Source organism: Lepidochelys kempii, chromosome 1 (assembly GCF_965140285.1).
Source record: "Lepidochelys kempii isolate rLepKem1 chromosome 1, rLepKem1.hap1, whole genome shotgun sequence".
NCBI classification, from domain to species: Eukaryota; Metazoa; Chordata; order Testudines; family Cheloniidae; genus Lepidochelys; species Lepidochelys kempii.
Genome location: NC_136380.1, coordinates 21,034,314 through 21,056,548, shown reverse-complemented (window position 1 = coordinate 21,056,548; position 22,235 = coordinate 21,034,314). Strand labels below are relative to the sequence as shown.

General features: G+C 43.0%; 1 protein-coding gene and 1 long non-coding RNA gene across 5 annotated transcripts in view; one reads left to right on the top strand and one right to left on the bottom strand.

Moving 5' to 3' along the window:
- Nucleotides 1-3,187: 3,187 nt before the first annotated feature.
- Nucleotides 3,188-12,325, bottom strand: LOC140908549 (uncharacterized). Of its 3 annotated transcripts, XR_012157909.2 has the most exons (3): nucleotides 11,752-12,325; nucleotides 9,411-11,084; nucleotides 3,188-7,122 (listed from the first exon to the last, which is right to left on the bottom strand). It is a non-coding gene; the product is annotated as an uncharacterized LOC140908549 (long non-coding RNA). The 3 variants fall into 3 exon arrangements; XR_012157908.2 differs by lacking the exon at nucleotides 11,752-12,325 and having other exon boundaries at nucleotides 9,411-11,745; XR_012157910.2 differs by lacking the exon at nucleotides 11,752-12,325 and having other exon boundaries at nucleotides 10,101-11,745.
- The window catches only part of RAB30 (RAB30, member RAS oncogene family), a 65,823-nt gene continuing 55,531 nt past the window's right edge, over nucleotides 11,944-22,235 (top strand). The window contains exon 1 of one of the 2 annotated variants that reach the window (XM_073335888.2): nucleotides 11,944-12,612. The gene's annotated coding sequence lies outside the window, so the exon portion shown is untranslated. The remainder of the gene's footprint in view (nucleotides 12,613-22,235) is intronic. The other variant, XM_073335877.2, reaches the window with a different exon arrangement.

The window sequence follows — 22,235 nt, the reverse complement described above, 5'->3', positions numbered from 1 at the left end:
GTGAAGAGAAATAATACTTCTCAAACTCAGGTCAACTAACCCCTTCCACTCTTGGCCTTTCTGTGCCTGTCTTTTACATTATAAATTCCTTAGGAAAGCAACTGTGTAATAACAAATATCACTTAACACAATGATAATATGCTGCAAATTTTACAGTTTTAATAGTGTGCTTCAAATGGATAATTTCATAACTTAGTTAGGCCTAAACTTGGACCAAACAATGTTATAAATGCATTAAGGAACTATGCTGTAGGGGTATGCATTTAAAGCCCAGTTTGGTCCCATCATCTACAAAGTCAATCCATGTTGTAAGATGGCAGCAATACTGCTATAGTTAAATACAGTACCATTTAGCACAGATGGGGCATAAGAATGGATGAAGATATTTCTTAGGGCCTGTCCACTCTAATGTCTTTGTAACCAGTTTAGGGCAAACTCATCTGACCCAAATTACAACAAGCACAATTTTGTTCACATGGCAGGCTTTCCCACAGCAGTCATATAACACACCTAATCAGGTAGTGCACAAGGACTGACCTAGGATCTTTGGATCTAAAGGCATGTACCTCTGCCTGAGCTCAACAATCCGGTCCATTAGCACAAAGCCAGTAGCAAACTCGAACTTCTCTGAGGCCTAGCTACAAGAGAAGGACAAAAAGCTACACTGATAGTCTGGATTACATGTTCACAAACCAATTTTGTAAGTTTGTAGCCCATGGGTAAATGTTACATCCCCTTTGTGCCCAATTCACAGAGGATATGAGTAATTAAAAGCCCCTAATTACAGAACTTTAGCTCTATCTGGAGCAGCTCATGCTTTTAGTGCTGAAGTTCCCTGGTTCCATGCCTGGTGTCTCAGCTAAGGGGATATCCATCACATGGCCACAATTACATAGCTGCTGAATTATGTTTCTATCAGTGCATTGAGGAAAAATCTGGGCAGTTGTGCCATAACGCCTCAGAAAGATACAGACTGCCTGGAGGACATGTCCGCAAAGCAACATCAATAGCCTATGGTTCAATGGATTCTGGGAAGACCTGCTGCACCTGAGAGCTGGGAGGAAAGAGGACTAGGCAAACTGGTTACACAAAAATGAGGGGGTCCAGTTTGTACAGCAAATTAGCAGTATTATGAACTAGTTTCAGGAAGATAATCGTATTCTAGTCCAGGACTCTAGAAAGGCATACCATGTAGCTACCAAGGCCAGTAACAGAGTATTCACCATGTTGCATGTAAATCCAAACATATTACTTAGCAGTACTAGTAAGCTTAGTAGTACAGACAGAACCTAAGTAGTTCAGACATAGATTGCATTTAGAGCTTGACTGGAACTTTACTATCTCTCCTGAATAAAGGGCAGGGTGTAGCCGCTCCGCTACGGGAGCAGACCTGAGCACAAACCATGACTCCTGATTTCTCCCTCCCCTTGCTCTGGGGAAGGAGTAAGCTAATTCAATTCTTTTCATAGAGCCCTTGGTTCCTCCCTAGCTGCCTAAGTAGCAAAGGGTGGGGGTGGAGCCAACTCCAGGCTTCCTCTCCAGCTACCTGTTTGCAGCAGGTTGTCTCACACCAGTAGCCATGGTGCTCCCCAGAGAGTGACAATTTGAGCAGGCTTAAGCAAGAGATTGAGAAGGGCCCTGTACCATTTTGCTCCCAAGAGGCCTAGTAAGGGCTGTGACCAATGTTCCCTCTAACTTTTGATGGGCTGTGTGAGCAAAAAATTTGTGCTTCTGTGCAAATTTTTATGCATAGTGTTTTGCTGTTTGCGTGGGGCTTAGGATCTGTGTGCACGCGCACAGCTTAGAGGGAACAGTGGCTGTGACTACATAACCTTTGGTGCACAGTTACTCTAATTGATGCTCACTAAAATAGTAAAAGCAATTCCAAAGAATTTTATGTGTTTCATTCTGAAGCTGCTACGGCCACAGATCTGTATTTCCTCAGCACACTTGTTTTGCCAGACAGCTTAATTAAAGGAGTGTTCAAAACTCACCAATGTTAGAACCTGGGGGAGGCAAAATAATATTTGCTCTGTAAGTTCACAGGTAGAATCCTTCACACAAAGATGTAGCCCTTTGCCCATCTTTCTTTACATGTGACATTTCTTCTCCTCCCACCCCCACACTTGTGCAAATTCACTCTCTCATCAGGTGGAAAGTTACAGTTGCACAGAACCTAGAGGAAACAAAATACATAAAACTGTACTGAGGCCACAACACCTACACTCTACCTTGCTCATTCTGTAGATCTCTGGGCATATCTACACTGCAGCCCTAAGTTGACCAATGGTAGGTTGACTTACAGCCACCACAGTAAGTGATGTCCACACTACCCTCCCTCCTTCTGTCAGTGGTGCGCGTCCTCACTAGGAGCACTTCCACTGATTGAAGAGGGGCAGTGTGGGGGGCTGAGAGCTCATCTGCCCCCTAGCTTTCACATCTCCTGCCAACAGCACTGTCCACACCAGCGTTTTGTTGGCAAAACTTATGTTGGTTGGGGGGGAGAACCCTCCTCCCCCGACAAGTTTTTACTTTAAAGTGCTAGTATAAACCAAGGGTTCTAAAACTGGGGATCTCAGGGGGTTGCAAAGTTATGTGGGGTCATGAGCACATGCCAGCCAGCTAGCTAGCAAGTCTGCTGTGAAAAGTGCTCTTAACAAATATAACTGTTAAATGTAAAAAAAGTTTAATTTATAAACAGAGGCTTGCTGTGTGAAAGCAGTTGCCAGTACAAAAAGTCTGAGAACCACTGGTGTAGACAAAGCCTTAAGTAATAGTTTCTACACACTGCATCACCCTCATTACATTGACATAAGCCCTACAACTCTTGTGGAGGTGGTGGACTTATGGCTGTGTAGTAAGGCACTTACATCGTCAGGACAAGGATATATTGTACACTAACCTAACTAAATAGAAGCAAGCTGCCTCAGGTCAACTTGTGTAGTGTAGACCAGGCCTCAGACACCTTAATTTGGTAATGAAGTGCCTGTAAGTTCTCACCTAGTTATCTGCCTTTAATAGAGCTGGAGTACTTGTGGCACCTTAGAGACTGACCAATTTATTTGAGCATGAGCTTTTGTGAGCTTCATCGGATGAAGTGAGCTGTAGCTCACAAAAGCTTATGCTCAAATAAACTGGTTAGTCGCTGAGGTGCCACAAGTACTCCTTTTCTTTTTGCGAATACAGACTAATACAGCTGCTACTCTGAAACCTTTAATAGAGCTGTAGCCAGCAGCCTCCAACACTGCTTGCAGACTCAATTTTAAAAGGTGTAATTGCAGGCTTGAAAACCACCTGCTGGAAAAATGCTGCCAAACAGTCCACTGGCTCATGAGTCAGACTTACAAGATGAGCATTAATGAGCCAAGGATGGGTAAAATGTTACCTAGGGTAGGGCAAGCTCTCCTTTGCCCCTCCTCCAGAGAGAGGTTTCTAAACCCTGGTCTAAACTAGAAAATTAGGTTGGTTTAATTGTGTCCATCAGACTGTGAAAAATCCATGATTAAGATGACCCAAATCCCTGTGTGGAGAGTGTTGTGTTGATGGAAAAACTCTTGTCAACCTAACTCCTACCTCTGGGGGAGGTAGATTATCTACACCAATGGACGAATTCCTCCCATTGGCAGAGGCAGTACCTACACTGAAGTGCTACAGCAGCATATGTTAAGTGTAGACAAACGCTAAGTAAATATCCATCAGCATAACCCTACCAAGCAGCAGAGTTCAGTAGCTGTTCCAGTGTTTGCTCACGTAAAGGAGACTGTCACAGGTACAGAACAGCATTTTGCTGTAACCAAAAATCAATTTACCACACAAAAATAGGGTTGTGAGAATTACATACAGCCTGCACTCCTTGAATAAGCACATGGCAAGAATAGCCATTTAGCTCTCTGCTCAAACTGTTAAGTGTTTCTTAGATTGGGAGAAAAAAAAATCCTCTACTAATGTTGATCAAAAGGCTAGTGCCCTAAGCCATACTTTTTTTTTCACTTCTGAAACTTTTTTTAAATTGCACGCTGTTTAAAAGTGTCAAAGCTTTACTCTTTTTAAAAAATGGTATATCTGCTAAAGGGCAGAACAGAAATAAAGGACCATTGTGCCTCAAAACATTGAGAACACCCCCGCATAGTATGAAAGCCTAGCCAAAACAGTTGAGAATCAACCCACATCATTGGCCTCCCTAGCATACACAGCCAACTCCTTCCCTCCCAACCTAGTGGAAGGTCTTCCTAGGGAAGGAGAGAATTGAGAATTTCTAAATCCCCTGCTGCAATGAGATGTGTGTGTGTGTGTGTGTGTGTGTGTGTGTATATCTAGCTCCTGACTGCTATCAGGGCCTGATTTTAAAGCTCATTGGAAAGACTCCCATTCATTTTAATGCACTTTGGACCCAATGCTTAGATGGAGGAATAGCACGACACAAAAAATTCTAGGTCCTGCTGCTCAAGTGTGAGAATATAAGGTCACCTTAGATCTGGTAAACTATGGCTTTAAAACAGAGTTGGGATATTAGCTTGAGTAGGCCCAAAACATGTGACCAAAAAGAGACCAGGAGAACGTTAAACTTAGTGACCCTTCAGAATACCAGTGTTATCTATCTTGAGGTTTGGCCTGAAGTAACAATTGGATACCAGGTGCAATAAATGACTATATAAAACTCCCATCTGATCTTAGCTAACACCTGATAATTGGCAATGAAATTACTTGTCTGTTTAAAGGATATAAAAAGCTCAAATTAATTCCTAGCACTGATCTGATCAAGTTGGAGCTGACCAAAATGGATCTAAGCAGCCCTGACTTTACCCAATTTAAGTATCCTGATCAAATGCTTGTTATATTACTGTTGAGGTAATTACCTTTTTGGGGATATTTAGAGCAATTGTATAAATAACCATAAATTCCTTTATTAAATCCAAAGGCTAAATGGTAAACTAGTGTCATGGTAATATTCTGTATAAATTCCAAAATCAAGAGGTGGGGTAAATAAGCAATCCAGTTACTTCTCTCCCACCCTGTATTTTTTTTTTTTCAAATCTTTGCAAGGGCAGAACAGTAGCCCTCTACATAGAGGTAGTGCAAACTGAAACCAACTATTGTTAAGAGTAACTACTGGATAATATCCCTGTTATGTGATAGCAGCATGACCACATGTAAAAGTGACTGAAGTGAACTGGTGCCAGGAATTAGCCTCTTACTCACACTCCTCTAGGTTACATGCTATTACATGGTATAACACTGCCAAATGAAACCACCTGAACTCCTCAGCCTGGAAGGGAAGCTGGCAGAGAACCCAAGGTAGTGTCAGCAGTGCTTCCAAGCTTTCCTGGAAGCAAGGTTTTTATAAAGACTGGTGTGCAAAGAATCAAGCAAGGGAAGGAAGCAGAAGTGGAATGGTGGGAAATAAAGGAGTGCACAAAAGTAGAGACAATGACATGACTCATAGAAGTCCTGTCTCCCTAGTCCCCTATAATGCAGAACACTAGAAGGTAAACGGAAGGGATGCACAGGACCAGCAACTATGTGTATCAGCCTCTTTCTGCAACCCCCCCATTGCCTTTCACTCGCTAGCTCCCACTCTTACACACATCCCACAGATATACTGAAGCCTGCCAGAAACCCACCTATTTTTTTCAATCTTACCTTTAGGGAGGTGGGTGTTTTTTGCAATTTAAAAAAAAATCACTTTAAGTTAATGGCCTGACTGTCACAGGTGCTAGGATTCTGCAGCTCCCATGATCATTAGTGGGATCTGAGGGCAGACAGGACTTCTGTAAATCAGACCATAGATGTGTAGTGAAGGTACCTAATCTTATCAGGTACATGTTTTTTCTCAGTGTAATGTGCTGCTGGAGTTGAGCAACAGCAGACAGGTGTTATGTAATATGAGTTATGGTATTTTATGTAAGTGTATGGAGAGCATGCAAGTTTAAAGCTATAGCATATAGCAAGAAGCATATGCAGTTTAGTGGATTTTTTTTAAAACATGTTGAGACCTGTGGCCTTAATCTGGCAACTGGACCTGACTAGGCTGAGCAATATGGAAGCTAATGGAACTTTGGCAGAGCCTGTGCTCTCCAAATGCAGATAAAGGATTCTTAGACTATATGGAAAGTTAATCCCTCGAATAGGAAATAGGATTAAATTTTTGCCTTTTTGTATACGGCTATCTTCCCCTTTACATGAATATCTTTGCAAATTTCAGGGAGCTGAGTTAAGTTCAGTGGGCAGTAGAGGAAGACTTGCACGGTAGTAGTAAAATGATTAGCTCTCAACAGTTCATTTCCAGACTAAAACATTTGGCTTTAAGTTGTGTGTGTGTGGGGGGGGTTGTTAACTGGAGTTCCATGGGTTACTTTCAACCTTCTTCAAAATAGCTTTGTGTTTAGGAAGTGTTTTGGGCTTGAAAATATTCTCAGCATATCAAAACCACGGAATAGTTATAAGGTGCTAGCTCAGGCTGTATCCATATCATCTTGTGTGATCAGACTGTTAAAGAGTAAAAAAAGCTCTGGAGAGTAACACTAGATTACTGCTTGGCTAGGGGACCTTTCTAGATCACAGTCAACTCCAAGAAATGTTGACCAGTCAGCATTTGGCACTCTTCCTGCTGCTTCAGATCATCTGGCTTGGAATTAAGGGAGGTAGAGTACAGATAAAGATAAGCCATGGGTCACATGCTGCTATTTTTTCCTGAGGGCACACGTTAACTAATCATGAAGCCTGCCCTCACTTTTAGAAGTTACATATCACCTGTATTACTCTCCCTGAAGTGTTTATTGGATAACATTGTAAGGAGCTGACTTGCATGTGCTCTGTTTGCTAGAGGGAAAGTAACTTCACTCTACAGGATAATTCCTCTACTACAAACATTCTCCTCTAGCTAAAGTGAGAGGGGCTTGAGTTCTAGATCAGGAAGATCTCCGTTGTATCCCCACTGCTGCCAGGAAGTTCCTAGTAAGGGTCTGCTGCAGCAGCAATAGGATTTCTAGGAACTTAATGGCTAAGATTTGCAGTATATTTTACTTCCTGTTCTGTCATGTAACTGGTATTGAACTGAGGAGAAAGACGTCCATGATACATGAAGAGATTCTTCTGTAGTTAAAGCACTGTGGTATCCTTAAGCTGAAAGACACAAGATAATTAGTTCAATTCCAGCAGCTGACAACTATAGTTAAATTTAAACAGAACATGGATTTTTCCCATGCAAGATAACTATAGTTAGTCAGAAACCAAAGCTTTTTCTGAAGTTTTACTTCAAAAATGATGCCATTTTTCATTGACTTAAAATGTCATAGTTCCATTTTTTTGTCACGTATTCAGTATTCCCTTCTTCCACGCTAGAAAAAAGGGGGCAGGGGAGAGATGACAGGGAAGAGGCAGCAGCTAAAGAAGTTTGTTAGGATACCTCTTCTCAGTTTTACAACTGGAAAAGCAGTGTTGGGTTTGTTCTCTTCCCTGCCTTTTTCAGTTTCCAAAAACCAAACTGTCAGCTCAGGTTGATTTTAAAACTTTGCTTCAAAATTTCCAGGTGAGAAAACTGACACATTGTCCCTTGAACATTTTCCAATTTAAAATGTTATGGAAAAAATTGAGCAGTTCTAACTCCAAGTTCTATGTTCCTTTGATATCTGGGACTCTGCACTTTAGACTTGGCACACAAATGAGCTGATTGTATGTGGGTTTTTTAAAGTAGTTGTACCTGTATTTTTTTAAACCTTTCATATACCTTACAGCTGTATCTACCATGACCATGTTATAATTCAAGTAGGAACCACATCTCTGAATTTTCTATTTTTGTGCACAAAGTCTCATGTGTGAGCTATTGTTACATTGGGTGTGGATTTGCTTCCATTACATGAGCCTGCAGTGAATTGTTACAATTCACAAAACAAGAATTTCCTGAAAGACAGACAATAAGGCTTTCATTCTGAAGAGCTGCAGTCTCATACTTGCATTTCTACAGATGAACTTGGTTATGTAGATTTCTGCTTACTTTTTCATCTTAACCTAAATACTGTAAAGCCTGGAAGGAAAAGATTATACATGTTCAAATACCTTTGTTTCCTTCCCAGAAAGGGTCTACCTCCACACAGACCATTCTGTTCTATTAAGAACAGAGTATGCTCACCAGAAACTTAAGTTTTATTTTCAAGGACACTTTTTCTTCAGCTGCTCAGTCGGATGAAAGATATGGACTACCACAGTGGTTTTCAAAGTTCAGGTCACAACCCAGTCCTGAGTCACAGAATGCAAGGTAGCCTTGTTCAGCACCCAGGGACCCCAGTGGCTGGCCAGTAAAAACTAGTAGTCCTTACCTGTTCTGACACCATGCTGTGCTCTGGAAGCAGCCAGCAGGTCCAGCTTGTAGGCAGGTGGGCCACAGAGCTCCGTGTGCTGCCCAAGCACCAGCTCTGCACTCCCACTGTTCCCAGAGGTGGGGATGGGGGGAGAGCAGGCAGGGAGTGCCTGCAGGTGAGAGCCAGACAGAGCCACTTGTTCCTCTGCCTAGGACCTGGAGCTGCTGGCTACTTCCAGGGCGCAGCATGGTCTGCGGTGCCAGGACAGGTGGGAAGCCTGTCTCTGCACCCCAGCTGTGCTGCTGACCAGGAGCCACCAGAGGCAAGCCTGTATCCCAAACCCAGAGCCCCTCATCCCCAGGCCAGAGCCCTGACCCCCTTCTGCACCCATCATCTCCAGTCCCACCTGAGCCTGCACCACCAGCCCACAGCCCTGACCTCCTTCCCACACCCCAACCCTCTGCCCCAGCCCTGAGCCCCCTCCCATGTCCCAAACCCCTCATCCCCAGCTCTGCTGGGTCATGGGCATCAATTTTCTTCAACTGGGTTCCTAGAAAAAAGTTTGAAAACCACTGGACTTAGTCATTTTCACAATTGTGACAATCTAAAGTGTCTTCCTGTCATAAAAGGTTAGATTACACTAACAGTGCAAGTACAGGCAAATGTAACAGGGGCTGAGGTGTTTAGACACTGGAGTGCGTTTACTGACAAAAGCGGTATTAGACTAAACAAAGGATTCACCTCATTTTGAGAAGTGTCAAGCTCCATCTTCAACTACAGCACCTGAAAACTTTTAGCATGTTTACCAAAATGACAGCATTTCCACTATTACAGCACCATCTCTTGCAACACTAGGGTCAGCACTACAGTGTCCACATGTGAGCCTGTTGTGTAACTTGAAATTATACCCAGTGTTTGAAAACCTAGAAATTACTTCACAGATTCACAGTATGACAAAGTGAAACTTCTGAAGGCCATGGCAAATTGTGATTAATGAACATCAGATGGCAGCAGATTGACAGTAATAAAGATTGGAAAGCTCCATGGGCGAGGGGGGGTGAATTATGTAATACAACAATCTATTCTATACCACTTCTTATGCACCAGACTTACAAGCCAACTTGATGTTGCAACTGCCCCCTGCTTTAAGTTAGCCTTCCCTGGCAACTGCTGTGACAAGAGCATCAACCTTCTTTGTCTTCATGGGAAGAAGAAACCTATTTTCTTTAGGCAACCAAAACATTGGAATCAAAGTAAAACTGTGTATTCCTAAAAATAGGGGACAGCCATGAAGGTGTACAAAGCAGCTTCCCACACATCATCCATTGAAGAAAGTGGTTTCCAGAATCTCCACACCACACTTCACTGTTTGCTGGTCAGGAAGCCTGTCTTAAAGATGAAAAAGCAGTCTGATTCATCTCTGACAACCCTGTTCTGTATGTTATCTGCTAAAATCTTTTACAGAAGGAAAAAACAAACATTTAAGTACTCCATCAAAATACTTACCACTTTTGCCTTATATGAAGAGGTTCCAGCTGCACAGATCTAGGCCAGATTTAATTTGAAAAGCTTAGACAGCTGTTCTTCAATTATATATCCCAACCCTCTTAAAAAAACCCTTTTTTCTCCTCCTTAGCACAAATTATTCCAGCAGATACTGACTCAGGCAGTGAAGAAACTAGGAAAAGACTGCTGCACTTGGTAAAACTGCTTTTTTGTAACATCCACATACATCTGAAAGAGGAACCATGAGGTGTAAGACATTTTTGCCATTTTGATCCAACAACATACACCATCATTTACCTTTTCTTCAGTGACTAACATGGCAATATTTTTATTTGACTCCAGCTAAAAGAAGGCCTAAAGTACATCCTCTCCATCAATCCCAACTGGTAGTTTTGTAGGAGGAGGGAGAAGGCAGAGTGTTGGCTCAAAACTCTGATCATGGGTACCTGCAGCTTAAAAAGAGGGGCAGGGAAGGAACAGTTGCATTCCATTTCCTCAATATCCGTATATCCTGAAAGAGAACAAATGTAATAAGTGCCTGATAAAGTTACTCAAGAAATCTGTTTTGTACCAAGACTTCTCACCATACCCAGTCCCTCCCACTGTAGTGCTCACACTGTGGCAAACAGACAAGATAAAACTACCAGTTGCTACCATGAAGGCCTGTCTTAAACAGATGCTTGATGTACTCTATCTACTTCCAAGGGCAGCCCGAGTGTTCTTCTGCCCCCCCCCCCACTTTTTTTTTTTTAAGCACTTTAACACCACTTTACATGGTTTGGTATGCCAACCTAAGAAGGGATTATGAATAATTTACAGGAGACCTCTACAACTGCCTCCCGCACCCCCACTTGCTGTGAGAAAGCATAGAGATCACCTGCATCCCTTATGGCCTCTTCATCCACCAAGAACCAGCTGAGAGCAGGACCCAAAACTACTATTATTCCTTTCAGGAATTAGACAATCACATGTCATCACGAGTCTAAGTGCAGACAGGGCCTCCTTCCTGCATGGTAAAAACAAAGAACAGCCTGGACCCCTAACTAACAGATGCTATAAACCCTGCCTTTGAGGGGAAGGAGCACTATCCACCCTAAAGCCTGCAACAGTGGGCCTAATATTAGAAGGAACCTGTGCTTGAAGCAGGAAGTCTCACAAATTACTACCCAACATCTAACTTCCCTTTCCTAAGCAAGCTAATAAAGAAGTCTCCCAACAATGCCCAACTGCAATCACCACCTGGATGAAGAAGAGCTGAATCCAGCCAAGACTGAGAGAATGCTGGAAGAAAGAGGGGAAAGTCTTCAGGGATCTGATCACACGCACAGCCTGGGGAGCCTCTGGCCTCAGATGACGTTGTCCATTGCCTTGGGGTCTTGAGGGACTCCTGAGTGCTACTAAATGCCCACACAGGTACGGTGGGAAAACACCTACTTCCGTGGACGAAGGGCAGGAACAGTCCTACGGGACACAGGCCTAGCCACGCGTCTGTGAACCCCGAGCTCGATTAGTGCCGCTCCTCAGACGCCAGTGGAGCCGCGCCCCCCGAACGCAGCAGCCCCGAACCACCGCTTGCCGTGCGCCCCGGCCCCAGCTCGAGGTTTCTGCCCCCACGGCCACAGCGGGCGCCCCCTGGAAAAGCCCCCCCCGCAGCCCGGCGCCCCAGGAGCACGGTCACGCGGGCGAGGCCCGGCGCCCGAGCGGGACGAAAGCCTGGGCCCGACTCCCGCCTCGCAGCGACCCACGCGCAGCTCGCGCGCCTTGGCCGGCCTGCAGACCGGCCGTTACGCTTCTTCCCGCTCCGCCACGCGGGCACCACCCTCCGGCGCTCCGCGTCGGGCCGCTGGGAGCCCCCGCGCGCCACCCTCCCAGCCCCGCCCAGCGGGGGCAGCCCTGGGGCTTGCGGGGGGGGGGGTCTCCCACGCCGCTCGCTCGCTCGCTCGCTCACCCGCGGGCCTCGCTCTGATGGGCCAGAGGCCTCGCGCCGCTGCCGTCCGCGGGGCAGAGGGAGCCGGGCGCAACTAGGGCTCCGTCCGGGCCGTTCCGCGCACGCTCCTACTCGGCAACCGCCCCCCTCCCCCTTCACCACGGTTGACCCCTCGCGGGGGGGGGGGGATTTAAGCACGCCGCACCGTCAAGGCTGGGGGAGCGGGTGATAACCGAACGCACTGCGCGGTCTACTGGCCGCCGCGCCCACCCGTCCGTCTGGAGGGAGAGAAGCGGCGCGACCCCCTCGCTGTTTCCTCCCTTTCCTTACTCGACCCTGAGCACTCAGCTCCCGCCCTCCCCTTGCCGACATTTTAATCCGATTTCCCCGGCCTTTCCTCCGCCCGAACGGCAAACCCAACACCACCAACATGGCCGCCCAGCGCCCCCTCTCCGTCTCTCCCCACCCCGTTTTCTCTGCGGCTGCGCGGCGCAGAACCTTATAGGAGTTGTAGTTCTTCGTGCGCCCGGGGCCTGCTGCGAGGCATGGGAGCGAACTACAAATTCCAGAATGCCGCACCGCCGATCTAAAGGGGCCAATGGGAGGCTTCCCCCCCTTCCCTCCCACCCTGGCCATAGGGATGATGTCATTGCAAAACAGGCAGGGGAGGTTTCTGCACTGCAATTCATTGTGCTACGCTGTAGCCTCCTCCCCCTGCTGCTGAAGCGCTCGGGCAGCGACTAAATCCCAAGCAAAGGGGAGGGGGACCATATAGACATCCCAAGGGAGGTGCAAGCCCTGCCCCATGTCTAGGTGATTGAATCCCACGTTGCGTCTTGTTTTATGGTTTCGCAGGGGAAGGGGGGAAAATCCCAAATCCAGGTGAGTTCTGTGATTTCTTGCTATCAACTTGTCTGTAATATGTATTTTTAAGTCAGAAAAGTGCAATTGATGGGGGAGGTTCTGTGCAGGGCTATTTGGGGGGGGGCAGGGGTACCACTGGGGGGGAAAAATAAACCTTTTTTTTTTTCTGTGCATTGAGTTGTCTATAAACTGGATTATTATTTGTTAGAGGGGCGGTTGCGTGTGGAAAATCCTTACAGAGCTAGACTTGCCTGCAGAACGATTATCAGACAGTGTTGATTCCCGTTCGTATACAGATGTTGGAGGGGTTGTGTGTCTGGTGTGGAGAGGAAGAAGCAATTGAGATGCGGATTTATTCTACTTTCAAGCCTTTTTATAAAAATGCTTGATGCATTTCAAAAGAGCTGATTTATAGGGGAATAAAGTAGTGACTTAAATTTAGTTTTGGAATACTTTATTGCCTTTTTTTCTTGTGTTTAAAAGAACAAATGGGTGATATATTTTAAATAGCAGACTTACTACTGATACGAAATGCTTTCTTTCCCTTTCTCTACACCTTCAGGATAACATATTAGAAATAGCCACAGTAGTAGGCTCAATCATGTTAAAATGTGTGTGTAAAAATAAAAGCACAACACACACTTCACATTTCTGTGTCAGTATTCTTTTTAGCCAGTCACAGGACGTTTAAGTCTGACTTGTTTTTATTAAGAATATTCTCTTTTTAAAATATGGTTAATTTTGAGTGTTTGAAAAAGTGAACATCTGTCGATTTTTTTTAAAATTTTTTTTAAAACTCTGTTGCAACTTTAAGCACACAGTAATAAATAAGTAGTCATTTGATTATACTTCCCTAGGATACCGTTTTTAGTAACAAATAACTGGAGGGAATCCTGGTACAATTTGCCATCTCAATGTTGAAAATAGCAGCAAATGGGATTGACCTTAATTTGCTATTGCTTAATGGTGCCAAGGTGCTATGAGATAGGAGTGTTTCTGGTTGGTGAGGGACATGGGACTGGTGATGGAAAAGGGAAAAAATATTTGGGGGGGGGGCCCTGGGGCTATTGTGTGTGCATTGTGGATTTTTGTTAGATCTATTCCTTGTCTCTTTCAGGGGAAAAAGTCACTTGAAGTGTGTGACTGGCTCTTAGCTATTTCAGCTTTTTCAGATTTATTTTTGAGTAGTGTGAGTGAATATATACTTTTAAACCAACAGCTGGACTAAATGCTATAAAATTAACTCTAGAATCCAACACAGTTTCACAATGCAGTCCTCACTTTCTTTGGAGACGGTGCAGTGAAGAGTACAGGATTTGGGGGTGAGGGATCTGGGTTCTTTTCCCAGTTCTCTCCTTAGCTCTGTGGGGAAAGTCACTTGCTTCAGTTTCCACATCTGTAAAATGGGGTTAATGCCTGCTTTTGTTACGTGCTTTGAGATGTTTGCATGAATAGTGCTACCATAACAAGTTGCAATATATTATTTATTCTTTTCTAAAACTATATCATCACTGCAATTACAAGTATACTCCAGAGAAATCTACTTTCTTTTGTATAACACTATATTAGCAGCACACACACAGTTTTGCGTCACTGCAGCATTTGCAGCATCTCCCGTCTGGGTCCCTTCAAAGTTTATCTACTCCAGTGACTGAAACCCCCCCCCCCCGCATATTTGCTTCTGCGTTACTCTTGTGTAACTGTGACTGTTTTGTCCTTTGGCAGACTTTCCTTGGAATTGCAATGCTAAGGGATGTGTGACATGAGTGCAATGTGGACAATGAAACTCCCTGTATCTTTTGATTAAAGTGGTTGTAAACACTAACACAATGGTTGTGGAGTCAATGTGTAATGCAGAACATTTCATGTGATCTTATCTTGCAACTAAATTCCTGAGGGGTAAACATTCCTCAGCTAAATCAAATCTCATATTTTTTTTATCTCTTCTTTTTCCTTTCTTCCTTGTTGTTGCTAAGTTAAAGGAGAGGAACAGCAGTGCATGCAGTCCAGTTGCCTTTTATTTTTTAGACTTTTATTTCCTGGAATGGCGTCCCTCTCCCCCTCTTTTTTTGGTCAAGGGAGTGAGTGCGTAATTTAATATACGACTTCTCCTGTTGGCTGTAAGAGAGGAGCCTTTACAGCAGTGATTTTGTAGGCTATGAAGAGCAAGCGCTGGAACTGCAGTTTGAAAGTGTATTTGGTAAATTAATGATATGCGAAACCTATATAGTAGGGGATTCATTGGGGGGGATGGTGGTCCCTAATCTAATTACTGTGCCTGTATATTTATGCCCATCTTGCAGTCTTATTCATTGTTTTCACATATGCTTGTTTAATCATGTTGCTGAATTAATGAATTTCTCTAAATAATAATGAGTTTGTCTAAAGTGTTAGCATTCTGGTCCTATATAATAAAATAGCAATAATTAGAGTTAAAATGTACTTTAGAAATTCAGACACCAAGTAGCATGCAGGCAAATGCAATATTTACCAGGATGTGTTGTAGTTTTTGCCTTGGAGTAACAGAAATGTAAAAAGACTTAAAAGTTGGGCATTCAGGAGGTCATCTGTCACCATAAATGAGAAACAAGGTGAGTGAGGTAATATCTCTTATGGACCATCTTCTGTCGGTGAGAGAGACAAGCTTTCAAGCTTGATCCGGTAAAAGATATTACCTCACTCACCTTGTCTCTCTAATATCCTGGGGCTGACACTGCTACAACTACACTGCATGCAACCATGAATAAGCAAAGTCAAGAACTATCGGGTCACTCCTTCTAAATAGCTGGTTTGTAGAAACTTCACGTTTATTTAGTAACTTACATCCTGATCCTACAAAGACTTAGGTGTCTGCATTTACTCATGCAAATAATCCCACTAGATTTAATAGGACTACTTGTGTGAACAAAGTTATGCACAAGTCCACATAATTGCAAGATCAAGGCCTTATTTGCTAAGCATCAGCAATGAGGTATACACTGTATTGGAGGCAAAGTAAGATGGTCCTTCACCTGCAAGTGCTTTGGGACAGGGAAGGTCCCAGTCCCACACTGGGATCTACTGAATCCTACCCTGATATGGAATTGGGGTCTAAAATACAGACACAAATAAGAGAAAGCAGACTTGGAGACCCAAGGAAAGTGCTGAAATAGATTTGTTTCAAGTTTTGCTCTCTCCATCTTCTCCTCTGCTACAGTGCTGGGTGAGAGAAGTTATTTGACTCACTTGGGGTGACGGGGGACGACTTGTGGGAGACATGAGCCTTTAGGAAAGATTTGAATAAAGACAACTTGGTGCCCTGGGACTTAAGTGGTCATCCATATAGGGGCAACTTGGAAGAAGATAAGAAATCAGGAGTGGGAGAAAAATGAAGAGGGTGCTGAGTCTGGCATACCTGGTGTGCCCTTTTCTATTGTTTCTCCCATTAAACAGGTTTTTCCTCTTTTTTTTTTTTTTTGACCAGTGTAACTCACTTGTGCATGTGTATTACATCCCCCCCCCCAGTTCACATGAAATGAGTCATGTATGGCTTGAGTGAGGGAGCCTTGCCTCTTTAACTCAAGCAGTAGCAACTCCTGCTCTTTGTTCTGGAGGTCCCCAGTTCTGTCTTCACTGTGTTAATCAAGATGGCATCTGTCATTGAGAACTTCAGTCATCTAGTGTAACTGTAAGTTGTGGTCTGTCTTACGCAGATTTATCTGTAGCTGTATTGTTTGTGTGCCAGGGAACTGCTTTTTTTTTTTTTTTCGTAAAATAAAATTAAATGAACAGTTACAACAGGCCTGATTCTACAGTCGAGATTTGGGTACAATCCTTTTTGTTTTTAGGGAAAGATTTGCTTTTTTAGTAAATGGGTCCTAAAATTTGAAAGCAAATGTTGCTGCTAATAGTTGCAGAAATGGCAGTCAGGAAACGTGTCTGAACCTAGCTGGCTTGCACAGGTGTGGTTTGTTTTTCTGTGTGTCCAGATTACATAGATGTATGTGGCAATGTGAAAGTTAGAGAAAGTATGCATCATAATATAAGTGTATTGATTATAGTAGGACAGGAATTGCATAGGATGGTACAAGGTAGGTTAAAACTGGGAGTAATGGGATAACATTTAAATCAGGGAAAATTGGGACTGGATATCAGGCAAAACCTCTGAGAGTAATACTTTTTTAGATTATTCCAGTCTCGTAAATGGTGACAGCTCCATTACTAAATCACTAACTCAGTTGGAGAAAGCATGAAAAGTAGATTATAGGAACCATTCTGCATTGGTTGGGGGGCATGAACTAGATGACCTAAAAGATCCTTTTTTTAGTGTCCAATTTCTATGATATCATCCTGCAGTAAATAAGTTAGTCAATTATTGACATAATTGGTGAGAGAAATTGTGTTGGTTTTTAATGCATGTTTTATAGTATGAAAAATTGTTCTGTCACGTTTGTGATCTAAATGTTTCCTGGACTGTGATGCCTTTCAATTGGACCATGCTTTAAATTTAGGTGAAATCGAACAAATCGAGGCAAATACATCCCTGATAGAACTCCATTTAATTCGTTACAATTACATGAGCAATCAGTTTGGCCCATTAAACTCAATGTTACTATTTAAACATAATTAGGCTTGGAAGGCTTTGATTTTTATTGGTAAATGTTGGTAGATGTAGACTTAAACCCCCCCCCATTTCCATTGATAATTTAAATTTACAAATAGGCAAAATAAGAAAAATGGTGCTTGTGAACTTAGTTTGATTTAAGGCTATTTTCTTTGTGTATTGTGACATGATGTTGACAATATGTGTTTTTTTTAATGATTATGAAATTTTAACGTCTTAAATCTCACTGTCATTAGATTATCTGACTCCTTCTGTTTGACCCCTCCATAATTTTCCATAATTGTGAACATTTATATTGATAAAAATCAAAATAAATGCTTACAAATAAACATTGATATTATCCATCAAATTTTATGTAAAAAAAAATCACATTCTGCCAAGCTCAGATGTAACTGAGAGCAAATTGAAGTGTATCTTTATTTCAGTTGGTTCTTCACTGCTCCTCATCTACGCTACTAAAAACTGTTTATACAGCATGTCTACACTGGAGCTGAAGATGTGTTTTCCAGCTGGGATATACATATCCACACTAGCTGTGATTGAGCCAGCATACTAAAAATAGAAGTGCATCCATGGCAGCACAAGCAGCAGGATGAGCAAGCGGCTCCGAGTATGTGCCTATGGTTTCACAAGGGATCATACTCTGAACAGCTAGCTTATCCTGCTGCTTTGTTTTGCCATGGTTCTGCTTCTGCTTTTCCATGCAAGCTCAATCAGAGCTAGCACGGGTATGTCTGCCTGAGCTGGAGATTACACCTCCATCTCCAGTGTAGACATACCCACAAATTTGGGGCCTGTGCAAACTAAGTGCCTGGGGATTGTGTTGTAATGTGACTTGGCCTTGCCTGTGTAGGTGGGACCACATGGTGGGATTAACAATGAACTGTGATACTCAGTCATGCTTCGGTCCTTTTAAAGTTGTGGGTAGCATACATCTAGTTTGTGTACTTTGCCTGTAGCAGAAATATTTTCCTCTAGCTTATTGAGTTTAGTCCTATTAAATGCAACAATAAGTTTCCTTGCATAATGACAGGTTTCAGAGTAGCAGCCGTGTTAGTCTGTATTCGCAAAAAGAAAAGGAGTACTCGTGGCACCTTAGAGACTAACCAATTTCTTTGGGCATAAGCTTTCGTGAGCTACAGCTCACTTCACGAAAGCTTATGCTCAAAGAAATTGGTTGGTTAGTCTCTAAGGTGCCACAAGTACTCCTTTTCTTTTTGCGAATGTTCCCTGTACTGAGACCCCTTTTTTCCTTGGAAGTTGAGGGGATTGGGGAAAGCTGTGTTGGCTTGGAAAGAAATGATCTTGCATGTGGCTTTTGAAGAGACTGTCTGTCTCCCACAGAATGAGCGCTGTGCAGGTAAAAAATAGCATCTTAGACACAAACATGTACAAGAGTCAAATAGGCCTCCAGTAACTCTGTCCTAATTAAAGGCAATTGCAGAATGGAGCATTGATGCAAGCCCCTTGTAGTTGAAGCCATCAATGAACGTGTTTCAATTACAAAGTCACAGGCCCATTCAGGAAAATTTTATAAAGTCCTTGTTAGTGCAGAATATGTACTGTGTGAAAAAGTCACTAATCCAAAGTGCAATGTGCATATATAAAAAGGGAGCAGAGTCTATCAATGTGAATTCATCTCTCCTGCATGGAAGCACCAAAGAATCCCAAGACCCTATAGAATAGTAATAGGCCTTGACTTAACTTCATTTGTGAATACTGAAGAAAATCTTGTCTTATGTATTTACCACCCCCACCTGATACTGGATAGGGATGACTGTGTAACAGCCTCCTGTATGAACATTCTGTGAAGCTTGAAACTCAGACCTTCAGAGCCATAGAACAGACCATTATCACTTGAGCTAAAGGAGTTAACTCCATTAACTGGTTGCAATAGTTAGGTGTTTATTGACCAGCCACAGGGTGGGGGATGTGACACATGCTGTGTCAATGTGTTACACCTTGATTTCCATTCTGTTTCTCTACCTTGCTTTGCAGTAAAGAAGCACTTTCCTATTTTCCTCTTAAATATTAACATTCAAGTAGCCAGATAATTTAAAATGTACTGGGGGCTGTGTTACAGAATCCTGAGAGAGGTCATGGAAAGGGACTTCTGGTTGAATATGTTTGAGTTAGGAGTGAGGATTGTGACAAAAATATACCATTTTAATCCCTCACCCCCCTGAAATACTGCTACTGAACCATATTGCTGCACTAATCTGGGGTGCAGTGAGGCAGCTGCCTGGGGTAATAAGACTGTCATGTAGGGTGCCACATCTGAGGAGTCACTGTTGGAACAGCATCATCCAAAATAGCTGAGAGGCCAGTATCAAACTGCTCCCTCCCTGTAGTGGAGTTTCACCTTCGTGATTCTTTCTTGTCCCCATTCTACTATAGTGTCATTGTTTATATAGTGATGTGTCTCAGGCTCCTTTGGGGCCTCAGATACTGGGTGCAAATGATTCTGTGTCACATTAGGAAATGAATGAGCATAAATGGAGACATCAGTCTGGAGGTAGAAGTAACACTAATAAGGAATAGGACGGGTTGCTGGAAAAAAGGAAATAATATCTGACTAAAGAGCCGGTGCACCTATGCACTGCCCGATGGGTAATGAAATTAAGGCATAACGTCTTGGCAGGCACTCCGCTCCTGCTGTCAAACTCCCTTGGATTCTGCAGAACTATGGAAGAGATCCTTATTCAGGTGTTAGACTAGCAACTACAATTTAAAGGTGAATTCCTTTCTTCAAATAGACACATGTTCAAAGAGTTAGTGATCGAGACCCTGTCAGGTTAAAAGTCATGATTTTATTTAAAAGCAGATTCTCTTAAAACCTAGGTTCTAAATAACCTCTTGGATTATAAAATTGGAAAATTAATAAAGAAAACTTACACGTCATTACATTATATCATTTATCCATTTTTGAGCTTGAATAATGAAATAAATCAATTAGTTTAATATTTTGTTTTAGGGTAAAGTGTAACCATTAATTTTATAGTACAAATCCAATTTCAATCCTAACTTGGGATAGGGTCAGATTCAGTGCTCTCTATAGTGGTACTCAGCTTTTGGGTTCTGGTACTCAGTGCTATAACTAGGTTGCAAAGATATTTTTAGTAAATATCTATGTAAATTTAAGGGTGCGGGGAGTGGAGAGGTAAGGCAAAAATTCTGTGGGTCTTATAAAAGTTTTCTTATAAAACCTGAGTTCTGGGATAGTGACCTAATGGAATCCCTTCATAGGTCTCCTGCAAAGATAAAATATTGGGTTTACCTTCTCTTTTGCTGCTTTCTAGTGAGTGAAGAGAGGTTTAAATTCAGTTTCTTTTTTCACACTAGAACTTCAGGCTTTGTCTACCCTGAAACACTGTAGATGACAGGAGAACTGATAGGATTGTGACATCTCAGACGTCCTAAAATCTCTTTAATCTGAATAATCAACAGGTGAAATGACTTTTTCTCTTTAGATGGTTTAAAATTGTATCTTGTGAGGGTTTTTTGTTTTTCTTTTCTTTATTTTTTTTTTGCTAACTGCTGTTTAAGACCTGAATAATAAATGGTTGGGCTGAAAAAGCTTTCCTTACACATATTAGATCTTCAGTAGACCTTCCAGCAGAAGCTGTTGATTCCTGCTTTGACATTGCTGATACTTCAAGGTGAAAATCAAGCATGGTTTTTGTTTTTAAAATGTGAATTCAGGAGATAAATATTTCAGACTTTTGGTACCTCGTGAGAAAAAGTAGGAGAAATAACATTTCCCTTTTCTTTTGCAGCTCCTCTTTAAGTGCATGCTCATGTGTGTCTTCATAGGAAAAAAGATGCTGGCTAAAATGAGGTAAAATCCTAGTGAAGACAAGGCAGTTGTCGTCGTTTTCACAAGTTGACAGGTTGAGATGAAGGGTCTGAGGGAATCTAGAGTTTACTTTGATCTGCTAACTCATGTTAAAAACTACAAACTTGTCTTTACTAGTATTTTACCTCATGTTAATTACCACTTGTTGGTAAGAACACTCCAACTGCCGCCTCCCCCCCCCGCCTTACCCCCCGCCCATTGAAGACAATGCCCTGTAGGTTGTATTTCTCAATAGTGCAACAATGGGCTAATTCTTGACTCCAGATCTTCTTAGAATCATAGAATATCAGGGTTGGAAGGGACCTCGGGAGGTCATCTAGTCCAACCCCCTGCTCAAAGCAGGACCAATCCCCAACTAAATCATCCCAGCCAGGGCTTTGTCAAGCCTGATCTTAAAAAATATCTAAGGAAGGAGATTCCACCACCTCCCTAGGTAATGTATTCCAGTGTTTCACCAACCTCCTAGTGGAAAAAGATTTTCCTAATATCCAACCTAAACCTCCCCCACTGCAACTTGAGACCATTACTCCTTGTTCTGTCATCTGCTACCACTGAGAACAGTCTAGATCCATCCTCTTTGGAACCCCCTTTCAGGTAGTTGAAAGTAGCTATCAAATCCCCCCTCATTCTTCTCTTCCGCAGACTAAACAATCCCAGTTCCCTCAGCCTCTCCTCATAAGTCATGTGTTCCAGTCCCCTAATAATTTTTGTTGCCCTCCTGGACGTTTTCCAATTTTTCCACATCCTTTTTGTAGTGTGGGGCCCAAAACTGGACACAGTACTCCAGATGAGGCCTCACCAATGTCGACTAGAGAGGAACGATCACGTCCCTCGATCTGCTGGCAATGCCCCTACTTGTACATCCCAGAACGCCATTGTCCTTCTTGGCAACAATGGCACACTGTTGACTCATATCCAACTTCCCGTCCACTGTAATCCCTAGGTCCTTTTCTGCAGAACTGCTGCCTAGCCATTCGGTCCCTAGTCTGTAGCGGTGCATGGGATTCTTCCGTCCTAAGTGCAGAACTCTGCACTTGTCCTTGTTGAACCTCATCAGATTTGTTTTGGCCCAATCCTCCAATTTGTCTAGGTCCGTCTGTATCCTATCCCTACTCTCCAGCATATCTACCTCTCCTCCCAGTTTAGTGTCATCTGCAGACTTGCTGAGGGTGCAATCCACAC